Below are 13,390 nucleotides of genomic sequence, written 5' to 3' on the forward strand. Positions count from 1 at the left end.
ATTTACTCCATCATTGAAGTAGTGACGTTAAGCAAATAAATGGGTGTAATGTAACAAGTACATACACTGAATTGGATCCGATCAAGGACACCTTATGGAGTGATCATTATTAATTAAAAGGTTGTTCTATCACAATTTTTCTATTGTTCTCAAACATGAGGGGTTTGTGTATATTTATTTATTATGCACATAACTTTGACAATGTCAACTAGTGATGCCAATTTTAAAGGCTATATACAGACACGTTGGGTTATGTGTGTAATGAGTAAAATATATAAATGCTCAACAATGAATCCACCAGTCTTTGAAGAAGATAGTATATTCAGTTGATTTTCATATTGAAGTTGGACTCAAAACAAAACCAGAAGGTGACATTTTTCAAAAATGTTTTTCATATATATAATATTGTATATATATATATTTAAAGAGTTTTTAAAGATATTTTGGAGTCCAATAGAAATTATGAAATTAAGAAATTAAGGGTCACATAAGCTAGAGACATGACAGTGATATTTATCCAGTCCTAGTGGCTTGTGGGAATATAGTATGGTGGAAGGACATAGATATAAAATTGTATGAAATGGGATCTCATTTGTAATTTTCTAATCTTCAAGGGTCAATTGCAATGTGTTGATGGACATTATTGCAATCTGTAGAAGTTCAGATATTTTCTTGATATGGTTGAGAAAATTAAGAAATAATTTTGGAAAGAGTTTCAAGATAAGTCAATAACGTTCAAAAAGTTATTGATAAAATCCTACAGCTGAAGATTAGGATCCCTAAGGATCCCACGTCCAATCTCTCTAGGGTTTTAGAAGTCAACTATAAAATAAGATTTTATAATATCATATTTAGTAGTTGGCAATCAGAACTACTGTGTGATACTACAGTCTTCTGAAAACTCAAAAAGAAATAGAGAGAGAGACGTGAATACCTTGGGAGGCAACACGCTTGGGTTGCTAAGAGAGGTACGCAATTTGTTCTATTTAGAATCCATGGTTGTGTGGTACAACGATCTTTAAATGATAATATAATTTTTTGTTTTATATTTCTTCCGCAAAAGTTTTCAGACTATGCACTATAGCTAATGAGTAAAAAATTTTACATGTAGGATCACCAATGTAGCAACTTTTTGTAGTTTGTGGCACTAAAAATAGCATTTTAGTAATTTGATACAACCTTATTAGTTCATAATTCACACTGATTTTACCCACCAACCCCACTTTCCACAAGCCAAATTTTCCATATAACACCATTTTTGAAAAAAAATTTGTTTGTAAGCATGTTTTCAAAACATATTAGCAAACTAGCATCTTGAGTCTCTAAAACTCGAGTTCCTACTCTGTTTTCTTCTTCCTTCATTCTTTTTTTCTTTCTACATCTTCCTTCTTTTTTTTCTTTCTCCATCATCCTGCCATCCCACACTCCAACATGTTCTTCTTCTCCTTTCTCAAACATCCAGCATGTCTTCTTCTCCTTTCTCAAACTTCAAAACCCCATAAACCCAAAACAAATACCTAATTGGATTAAAAACCCAACCCCATCCCCCCAAAAAAAACCCTCCAGCATGTTCTTCTTCTTCTTCCCTAGCTTTCTTCCTTTTTCTTCTCATTTCTCAAACATCCAAACCTGTTTCTCAAAAACCCAAACCCAAAAATCACGATCTTGGCATCATAGAGGCTATCTTAGCTTGGGTTCGTTGATCTTGGCACTGGAGCGACTCTCTTAGCTTGGGTTTGTTGTTTCTCTCTGAGTTTGTTGATAAATGTTGTGCTTTTCCACATGGATAATTTTCCACCTCAACTTTGCTAGCACATGGCACTCGAGTCGAGATGCTACTTTGTTAATAAGTTTTGAAAACATGCTTACTAATGAATATGTTTAAAAATGGTGTTATATGACAGATTTGGTCCTTTCCACAAAGTCATGAACTTTTTATTTTGTAATTATATATTTATTTTACCTTTTCTTTGTCCCCATAAGAAAATTACATTTGAATCCATTTTGATGCTTATGCTTCACGTCCTTTTCAAAATTATTCTATACTGTTCCCTTCAAAAAATGTAAAAAATAAAAAATAAAAAGCTAAATTAACCAAGCATAGTTCTTGTGGGAGATTTTAACGAATTGCTATCGAATGTGGAAAAATGGTCGGTAGGTTCATTTTACATATTTACATTAAGATATTGTTTGAATGATTTTATATTTTTGGTTTTTAGTGGACCAAAATTTCCTTGATGCATTCTTGCCTTTTTCTCAAAAATAAATAAATTACTTTCATGTGGCGTGGAAATTATTTTCAGTTTCCATATGTCCACCTACCTAGAAAGTAGAAACCATATGAAATCAAAATTATTTTCTTAATGGGATCAATGCAACACCAATTTGGTTCTCATTCCCAAATATTTTCGAATCTACTACATTTTCTCATAAGCTGAATATAGCACTAGAATTTTCACTCATTTCTGGATGATCTTGTCACAAATGTTTAGCTTGGGTTGGGAATGAACTATGAACTAAAACTAAGATCCAAAAGTGGGTTGTGAATAATTTGGTGATGGGATTTTGAGTTTGAAGGAACTTGTAGTAATTCTAAATCTCTTGTTTAATTTTGTGTTAGAAATTAAGATGTTGGGTTTTGTTTGGATGGCAAGAGAATAAAATTATTTTCCTTTTTTATTTTTTTTTTTGTTTTTGTTATTATAGATTAGTTTTTAGATTTTTAATTATTTTTTAATTAATTACACACCCCTCCTTTGAAGTTTGGAAGAATGACATTTCACCCCAAACCTAAAAGGAAAAACACACCATTCCCTTGATATTTAAAGAAATTAACACTCTCCACCTTTTGTTTATATTAATAATGAAATATTCTAAATTTCTAAAAGAATTTCTTTACAAAAGCTTAAGCATTGTTAAGAAAAAAATAACTAATAAATTTAGAATAAAAATACAAAATTTATTAAGCACCAAAACGCTTACAACCTTTCTCTGTAACCCATTGAAAAAATAATAATAAGTAAAATTCATAATATTTAAAATACACTTCAATTTAAAAATTAAAACAATAAATGAATTTTAATTTTGAAATTGAGGATAATTTTTAAAACTTTCCCTTAAGTAAAAGGCTTAACAAAATTTTAGTCAATCGGATGTCAATGAAAGAAAGTTTTTTTTCCCTTTAAATTTGGAGTAGAATATCATCTCCAAACCTCAGGGAAAGGGAATGTAGTTACCCCTTAATTTTTTGATGTTGTTTAATTGACTTGATAGTATTTGTTTGACGTGGCATGATTTGATTGGTTAATCTAGCATACATAACATGCTTAGATGTTGCTTAATGAAGGCATGGACATTCCCCAATCAAAAAATTGGTAACGTTAGGGAACCAAATTAAAATTTTTAAAACTTTAAGCACAAAATAAATATCAATCCAAACTTTATGAGTTGTAATTCACAATTTTATATTAAAAAAATTATATACTTTTCGGGATCAAAGGCGCCGAAGAACTCATGTCGATAGCATGAAGACTGCGTCTCAAAAGGGATTTTTTTTTTTTTTTTTACACTGATCGGATTGATAATCTGATATACAAGATTAAACAACAGAGGTTACTAGCATCAATAACCAAACAAGTGTTTCATTTTAAGGATCTAATAAACGAATTATATGAAGTGAGGGTGATTCTTACAATTCTTCCAACTCATTGAATTTTTGGGTTTGTCTTTTCGGTTGGGTACTTAGATTTTTGATATGTGCATCAACAAATTCTGGAGTTTTGGTCTAAATTCCCTCAGAAGCTTACAATAGGAATCTGAAGATTGAAGAGTGAAGACTATGTTGAGCAATGCGTGCCTAGAAAGGTCATTCCTTTGGGATTCTTTAATAGACTAGATGGAAACACTTGACTAATTTGTGAAGGAGAAAACATTATATTTGACTCTATTTTCATATTTACAGTTTATATCTTGAAGTTACTTGTTTATGTAGTAATGGCATTAATCATGTATATATTTGGTTTTCAATTTATACTTTAATATGATAGAGACCATGTGATGAACACTTTAGGTATATTTATTTTGTGTTATAAAAATATTTTATAAAATGAATTATTATCCTAAAATGGTACGTCTAATCACAGATAATGTCTTGGTGGCCTATGAGACTCTACATGCTATGTATTGCCGGAAAAAAGGAAAAAAAAGGATTGCTTGTCCTAAAGCTAGACATCAATAAGGCTTATGATCGAGTTGAATGGTCCCTTCTACAAGGAATTATGCATAAGATGAGCTTTCCAGAGATGTGGATAAATAGGGTGATGGGATGTGTTACTATGCCCTCTTTCTCTATTCTTATTAATGGCAAACCTTATGGTAACATTCATCCATCCAGAGGACTCCGCCAAAGAGAGCATCTTTCACCATATTTGTTTCTTTTGTGTGCAGAGGGGTTCACTTCACTTTTGGCAAAGGCAGAATTGGAGGGACATATTAATAGAGTACCCATATGCCAAAGGGTGCCCAAAATATCTAACCTGCTGTTTGTAGACGATTCTTTGCTCTTTTGCCAAGTGACTCATAGTGAAGTTGAGGTGATTACTGAGATTCTTCAAACTTATGTGGGTGCTTTAGGCCATAGCATTAATTTGGAGAAATCTTTGGTGTACTTTAGCAGTAACACCCGAGGTAGACAAAAAGAAGAGATCATGGCGGCTTTAGGAGTGAAAGAGGTGGAACGATTTGAATCATATCTGGGTTTGCCTACACTGATTGGGCGTGCAAAATATCAAACATTCTCTTACCTTAAGGATAGGGTATGGAAAAAATTATAGGATTGGAAAGGCATGCTGCTATCTAGGGTTGGAAAAGAGGTTCTCATCAAGGCGGTGGCACAATTTATCCCCATTTACACTATGGAAGTGTTCCAATTACCCATAAAATTGTGTGATGAGCTTAATGCAATTTGTGCAAAATTTTGGTGGGGACAAGTTGGGAATGAGAGGAAGAATCACTGGAAAAGCTAGAGTAAATTATCTTTTTACCTAAGAAAGATGGCGGAATGGGCTTTTGAGAGTTGAGATCCTTTAATCTAGCTATGTTGGCTAAGCAATGGTGGAGACATTTACAAGAACAAGACTCACTTCTTTACTAGTGCTTTAAAGCTAGATATTTCCCAGGTTCCCACTTTCTTGATACTGTTGAGTCACCAAATTGTTCCTATGTTTAGAAAAGTGTTATGGCAGCCATGCCCATTCTGAAGTGTAGATGCTGTTGGAGAGTAGAAGATGGCTCATTTATCAGATTCAAATAAATGGATCCCTAACCACACAACAAACAAATTTCTATACCCTACTAATGAGGAAGATGGGAAATGACTGGTCTCAGACTTTATTGACTTGGATTTACATTGGTGGCAATGTGAATTTCTCATTTCCAGATTTTGAAAAGAGGATGCAAAGGCTATTTGTTGTATATCTTTGAGTCGTAGGCATGTATCGGATTCTATTATCTGGTTCCATGATAAGAATGGTATGTACTCAGTCAAATCTGGTTATCATTAGCAAGACAGGTTATGAGAGATGAAGATTAGGGTCAAAGTTCAATGGGTAAAGTAGGTAAGTAGGTACAGACTAATCTGTGGAAACTTAGGATACCAAATAAAATTAAGGTATTTGGATGGAGAGCATGCCAAGAGATTTTTCCAACCCGTGTGAATTTAGCAAAGAGAAGAGTTATTATAGACAATGTTTGCCAGTGTTGCAACATATTTCCAGAGTTTGGGGTACATGCTTTATGGGATTGTGGAGTTGCTCAGGATGTGTGGGCTGGGAGCTCCATTAGGTTGCAGAAATGCTCTCACAGCCAAGCTGATATGTTTCAGCTTTTTGAATACTTGCTGGATAGGCTTTCTATGGCAAAACTTGAATTGTTTTTGGTCCAAGCTTGGATTATTTGGAATCAAAGGAATATAGTAGTACATGGGGAGAAGCTTAAGGAACCAGGTTGTGAAGAAGTAAATGTTATCTTTGACTCTATTCTATGTTTCTCATTTTTTTTTAATCTTTTTACCTTTTTATTTTCTTCTCCACTCTCTTTTCATGTGTTGTGTCAGGGTAAGGATTGGGTCCAGTGTTCAATTGCACTAGACCCGTTTGGATGATGCTATATAATTTGTTGTATCATATACATATATGTGTAGATGATAATCCAATCATGTGAGACAACTTGGATATATTCGAGCTATAGACCTTATGAGGGTTTGGTCATCCATGTCAATAGCACAAAATTAAATAAAATGAAAATTCTATACTTGACAAGAGCATTTAGGGCAACAATTTTGTCGTTGGCTTTTGCTGCTCTAAGCAATGGAATCGAAGTGTTACTCGCATTGTAGGATTAGGCATTGTTGACATTGAAGGTCTTGAGCTTTGCTAAGAGGTGAGGCTAAGAAACTACCAAGAAAAAAAATCCTAGTAGGCGCAAATTATTTCTTAATAGACTGACCCAACTATGAGGACATGCCCTACAAGCACTGCAACTCTAATGGGACATGATCACACCTAATGTAGTTCTTTGTGAATGTATTATTAAATTACTATTTTAAAATATCACATTTTTATTACACATTTTCATTATTCTTAACACATAAGTCAAATTTCATTTTGATTCAATGAATAATCTAATATTTTGTGTAAAATTTTAAAATATAAAAAATTCTAAATTTAAATATTTTGATAAAAATTAGCTAGTTATTGATATATGATCTTAAACTTTTACAGACATGCAAGTATAAGGAGTAAATGTAATTTAACCCCAAAAAAAGAAAACTGTAATTGAAAAATGAAATAGTGTAATAGGCGGAGTGCTTTGGTTTGCATATTTAAGCTGCTTGCATTGTATTATTCATACATAACTATACATTATATATATATATATATATATATATATATATATATATATTGTAGTTTAAAATGGATAGTTGCCCATCCCATGAGTTCAGGGTTCGAACTCACCCCATAAAGGACACCAAACGTGCCAATCAACAAAAGGGTCTTTGGTGGTACTATCCTTTTCTTCTTCGTTCTTCTTCTTCTTCTTCTTCATTTTTTTTATTGAAAGGCCAAGCAAGCTTCAATAGATAAATACAATAGATATGGATAATTTGAATTGTATTTCTTCTTCTTTTTTAAGTGGCATTTGGTACTATTCAATATAAGATGTTAGATAATAAATGGCATTCAGTGACTTTTAAAATTTTTTTTTTAAAAGAGGCAAATAGGAGTTTAATGAATTATATAGCTCAGCAGTCAACACCACACTTTACAGTGTTTTGCTAGAGTCGATTGCCACCCTTCTTTTGCTTTACTAGAAGAGCCAAATTAAAGACATGAATATTATTTCATTCCATGTTGACAGTTTTGCTTAGGGCATTGCATTTTTATTTTCTTAATGGGATTGGTGCAACACCAATTTAGTTCTCATTCCCAAATATTTTTGAATCTACTATATTTTCTCTGAATATAGCACTAGAATTTTCACTGCTATTAAAGAGATCACACACTATTCATTTTATGGAAATTATCCTCTTTTCCCTGTGGTGGGCCTTTTTTGCAACTCTAGGCTGGGCTATTTCCTGCCACGTTACAGCCCAATAGTTCTGGGGTAGGAGAGTCGGGACTGGCTTGACTGCAACACATCCCAAGCTAGCTTATGCACAAGCTAGAACCCCTTTGCTAGGACCTTGGACACGTGCCCACAGTTGAGGATGTTGTTACAAAAAAGTTATAGCAGGAAGGTGTAATATGACAAAATGAGAAGAAGATGCTTGTTGTCAACCAAAAATGAAACTAAGCCATTTTCTTAGTAAAAGGAGGAAATAATACAGTGATATAAATACGGCAGAAATGATTTAATAACAACAATTAAAAAAAGAAATAATATTAATGCTTGATCAATAAAAGAAAAGACTAGTCTGTTGTGCTTGACTTCTTAATGGATTCAAGTCCAGGAAGGGAACCACTCTCCAATGTGGGCAATCTCACAGGGAAATCCTACCACAGAAATTGCCCACTTTGAAAGAATAAGCCTAGATGGCTTATCCTCGAATTCTTTAATCTTTACTAAAGAGCAGGTTATTAGAGGGAGAGAAGAGAATAGCCTATCCCACCATCACACTCTAGCTCACTCTTTGTTTTTTCTTTCTGATTCTTTTCTGATTTCTATGTTACCTAGTTTCTTATTTTTGCACTCATTTCCTTACTTGTTTCTCTCTTGTTTATCTCTCGTGCTTACCTCCACTCCATTATGTTGTTTACTGTGCACAGCTAAGGCCCTTTTTATACTGCCTATCATGACAGGTTTTTACTATTTTACCTCTTAACTGCTTTTGTCCTGGTATGGGTGTCCTTCCCAGACCACCCACTAATCTGTCGGTTGCCTAATCATCACCACTTACCTATGCTAGCCGTCCCACATTCCATTCCCAGACAAAAGAGTTTTGTTTTGTTTTCTTACTCTCCGTGGCATTCCTATCCGGATAAGGATGGGCATTCTCTCTTACTAAGTCCTATGGAACGCATCTAGTGATTCCAGCTCATATTTCCCTCTTTTAGGTGGAATGTCATTCCAGAAGAACATTTCCCCAAAAGAGCTTGAGTGGGAACCCCAGAATAGGGTTTCCCCTTCTCCTTACCGCTAGACCATTCCCGCTCTAACCTCTCATGGCCCACCGCTCCTGTATTGGCTGGGTACAAGTGGGTGGTGCCTGAACCTTGTGTGTGCTCCACTTTCGTGTGTGTCCATGGCTTGTCTGTTGTTCATGCATTTGCCATAGCCTAGGGGGCTTGTCTAGTCTTTGCTACACGTTCTACTGCTCATTCTTGACCTCTTGTGGCGTGGATGAGTCACTGGGTCTTCATTCTTTGTATCTTGCTTCCTCCCTAGGCTGGGTTTTGCTTGGGTATGGGCCTTTCCTTCTTCAATCCAACCCTTGCCCTCTTTGTGGGTCGGCTGACACCTTTGCCATGTCGCCCCATTGCTTTTATCATGTTATCATTTGACTTATACTTGCTGGGCATCTTTTGGGCCTACTGTACACTTTCCTTCTACTCAATTCCCGTAGCCCAGTACCGTTAGGCTTGTTCTCACGTTGTTTCGGGCTTCCTTGGCCCATTTCATCCCTTTGGGGCTTTCTTGGCCCATTCCAATCCTTCATTCCCATGTGTTTTTGCTAAGTCTTTTGGGCTTCCCTAGCTCAAATTACCATATCCTTTACTTTCGGGATTTATTGGCTTTTCCACCAACCCCATTTACTAGTTCCTTCCTTTGGGTTCTTTTGGCCCATTTTTGCTTGCTTTTTATTCCTCATAATGCCCATGGGTTTACTACTTCTTTCTTTGGGCTCCCTTGGGCCCGCTTGCTTTCTTTGGGGCCCTTTTACTGTTTTATAGGCCCATGGACCATTATTCCTATCATTCAGGCTTAATGGTTTTCTTCTCACTTTGCTAATTCTTCTTCTTTATTCCCTCCCATATTGTTGGACTTCTTCCTATTATTGGGCCTCCTTGCCACAGTGGGCATTAACACTCCCACATTCAAATATTAATCATGCTTATAAAGTAGTTAATTTATGGAGTTTTAAATGTAGTCAAAATATTGTTGAAATCCACTTTGACAAGAAGGCCCAATAACAAGAAAAGGCCCAATAATATGGAAGAGAATAAGAAAGAAAAATTAGCAAAGTGAGAAGAAAACCATTAAGCCCGAATGGCAAGAATAATGGTCCATGGGCCTATAAAATAGTAAAAAGGCCCCAAAGAAAGCAAGCGGGCCCAGGGAGCCCAAAGAAAGAAGTAGTAAACCCATGGGAATTATAAGAAGTGAAAAGCAAGCAAAAATGGGCCGAAGGAGCCCAAAAGAAGGAATTAGTAGATGAGGTTGGTAGAAAGGCCAATAAACCCCGAAAGTAAAGGATATGGTAATTGGGCCAAGAAAGCCTGAAAGATCTAGTAAAAGCTCATGGGAATGAAGGCTTGGAATGGGCCGAGGATGCCCAAATGAATGAAGCTGGCCGAGGATGCCCAAAGAAATAAAGTAGGCCAAGCAAGCCCAAGATAGCGTGAGAATTAACCCAGCAGAAGTACTGGGCAGCGTGAACTATGTAAAGGAAAAGTATATGGCAGGCCCAAAGGAGGCCTAGCAAGCATAAGTCAAGTGATGACATGGCAGAAGCAATGAAACGACATGGCAGGAATGTCAGCTGACCCACAAACTAAAAGAAAGATAAGGCAAAAGTTGGATCGAAGAAGAAAAGGCCCATGCCCAAGCAAAAACCTAGCCTAGGGAATAAGTGAGATACAAAGAACGAAGGCCCAGTGGCTCATCCACACCACAAAATGTTAAAAATGAGTAGTGGAACGTGTAGCAAAGACTAGACAAGTCCCCAAGCCATGGCAAACGCATGAACGGTAGACAAGCCGTGGACTCACATGGAAGTGGAGCACACATAAGACTCAGACACCACCCACTTGTACCCAGCTAATACAGGAGAAGTGGACCATGAGTCAAAGGTAAGAGAGGGTGTAGTCTGGCGATAGGGAGAAGGGGAAGTCTATTCTGGGGTTCCCGCTTAAGTCTTTTTGGGAGAAATGTCCTACTGGGATGACATGCCACCCAAAAGAGGGAAAGATAAGCTGGAGTCACCAGGTGCATGCCATAGGAGTTAGTAAGAGAGAACACCCAACCTTTATCTAGATGGGAATGCCACGGAGAGTAAGAAAGCAAAACAAAACTCTTTTGTCTGGGAATGGAATGTGGCACGGCCAGCACAGGGAAATGGTGATGGCTGGGCAGCCGACAGATTAGTGGGTGGTCTGGAAAGACACCCATACCAAGACAAAAGTAGTTGAGAGGTAAAACAATAAAACCCATCACGACAGGCAGTATAAAAAAGCCTTGGCTTCGCACAGTAAAAGGAGAGGCAAGCACGAGAGATAAAACAAAGAAAAGAAAGTAAGAAAAGAAGCAAAAGATAAGAAAGAAAAGAGATAACATAGAAATCAGAAAGAAAAAAAATAGAGAGTAAGGAAGCAAGAGTGTGATAGTGGGCATGCACCAACAAGCTACTTCGTTCTCTCCCTCCCAATAGCCAACTCTTTAGTGAGGATTAAAGGATTCGAGAATAAGCCATTTAGGCCCATTATTTCAAAGTGAGCAATTTTCGTAGCAGGATTCCCTTGTGAGATTGCCCACATTAAGGAGTGGTTTCCTTCTTGGACTTAAGTCTCTTAAAGAAAACAAGCACAACAGACTAACCTTTTTTTTTTTAATTGATAAAGCATTAATATCATTTCTTTTTCTTTTATTGTTGTTATTAACCCTTTTTTTTTCCCTACCATACTCATGTCACTGTGTTCTTTCCCTTTACCAAGCAAATGGTCTAATCATCGTCTTTGACTAGCAACAAATATATTCTTCTTATTTTATCATATTATACCCTCCTACTGTAACACTTTTGTGACAGCATTTTCTGCCGTGGGCACGTGACCAAGATCCTAGCAAAAGGGGTCCTAGCTTGTGCACAAGCTGGCTTAAGGTGAGTTCCAATCAAGTCAATCCTGATTCTCCTACCCCATAACTATTGGGTCGTAACACGGTAGGAAGCAGTCCAGCCTAGAAGCACAAAAAGGCCCACCACACATATGCCACATGAGGAAGGTGTACCCTAACTAGGTCCAAGTGTACAATCCTTAGTCCACATACTTCAAGATATATATGTATATAATATATATATATATATATATATATAATTTATAACTTCGATGTATTTTAAATCTTATTTTAGCACCTTTGTGGGCATTGTAAAATGCATGAAAACATCAATGCAAACTCATATTGTGCTAAAGAATGCAATTAACCCCCCCCCCCCCCCCCCCCCCCCAAAAAAAAAAAAAAAAACATTAAAAACGATGAAAAGGGGAAAGGCTATGGTGAAGGAGTCTTTTAACTTTTTCCTAGTAAATCATTGTGATGCAATTTATATATGTAGTTTAACGATTGAAGACACACACAACAAAAAGGCTCTTATAAAGGGGAACCTTATTAAAAGAGACTTTATTTTGGAGGGGAAAAATATATATATTTGATGAAAGAAGAAAAATAAAATAGAATTGTGGAAATGGTGTATCACGCAAGCCACTCCACGCAAAAACACTCAAATATTTGCATTTTTTTTTGGTTTGATCAAGTGATCAAGCATTCTCATTGGTAGGTGTTATGGTTATTTGTCATTGAGACCAGGAACTCTACTTAATAATTAGAGTCTCCAAGTTGGACCAAATAAAAAAGAATTTTAGTTATTGATTTTTGGATTAACTAGGATTGAAATCCTACTGACTTTATAAGTAATTTAATTAATAATTTTATAAATAAATAAAATAAAATAAAATTATTAGAGCTCATAATATATATTAAAAATAAAGATAGATAGTTGGAGAAATATGACTATTGAAAATATGGTTGTTAATGAAATATGAATGTCGAAAATAATAATAAAGTAAAAAGATTGTGCAGGGATATGTGCATAGTAAATTAACAATAATAGATATATTGGGGTTTTTACTTTTTAGTTTGGATTTAGCTAGAACTTCTAAGTCACGTAACTATGAATTAAATTTCATGTAAAGTTATATCATAGTTTAGGATAAAATGCTTGCGGCATGCTTAACACATGCAAGTCATCTCAATAAGGTATGAACAGTTTTGGGTTAAGTGGAATATTTTCCAGTTGCAGTGCGTATTTATTCACACGTGACACACCTAGTGGCCTAGGTATTGTTTTTTATCAAAAAGCCATGATAAGGACCGGGTATTGTTTATGAGTTCCATTCTATTTTTTCCTCAGATTTTTTTATTATTATCTCCATGTGTTGTTCACTAGTTGTTGCTTTTGAGTATGCTATAGAGTTGTTTGATTAAATGCCTGAGAGAGATATAGTGTGTGTTTGGATTCCACTGAAGCTACGTTGCGTTTCAAAGCTGCGTTTTCGTTCCTTTTTTTTTTTTTTCACGCGTTTTGGAGTAATGCGGTTACTGTTCATGTACTGTTCATTAACAGTAACCGCAAATGTTGACTTTCCACAGTGAACAGTATATACGTGCACTGTTCACGGACCCACAAATTACACTTTTCAGCAACTTTTTCATTAAAAATGGGTCCCACGGTACTATTCGCACATTTAAAAATTATTTTGCTACAGTGTTTTCAGTTTTCAATTTTCAGTTTCAGCAAAATAAGTTCTATCCAAACAGACCCATAGCTACTTCTCTATTGGTTTAATCTTACCAATGAAGCCTGAAATTGGTTGCACACATTAGTAGATTTTTCCATATT

At 35.7% G+C, this 13,390-nt stretch overlaps 2 protein-coding genes across 9 annotated transcripts in view; one reads left to right on the forward strand and one right to left on the reverse strand.

Moving 5' to 3' along the window:
- LOC126717544 (uncharacterized) overlaps nucleotides 1–13,390 on the forward strand; it is a 111,128-nt gene that overhangs the window by 90,042 nt on the left and 7,696 nt on the right. The window lies entirely within an intron of this gene.
- LOC126717543 (putative disease resistance protein RGA3) overlaps nucleotides 1–13,390 on the reverse strand; it is a 116,085-nt gene that overhangs the window by 83,692 nt on the left and 19,003 nt on the right. The gene's annotated exons all lie outside the window — the stretch shown is intronic.

Source organism: Quercus robur, chromosome 3, assembly GCF_932294415.1.
Source record: "Quercus robur chromosome 3, dhQueRobu3.1, whole genome shotgun sequence".
Taxonomy (NCBI): Eukaryota; Viridiplantae; Streptophyta; class Magnoliopsida; order Fagales; family Fagaceae; genus Quercus; species Quercus robur.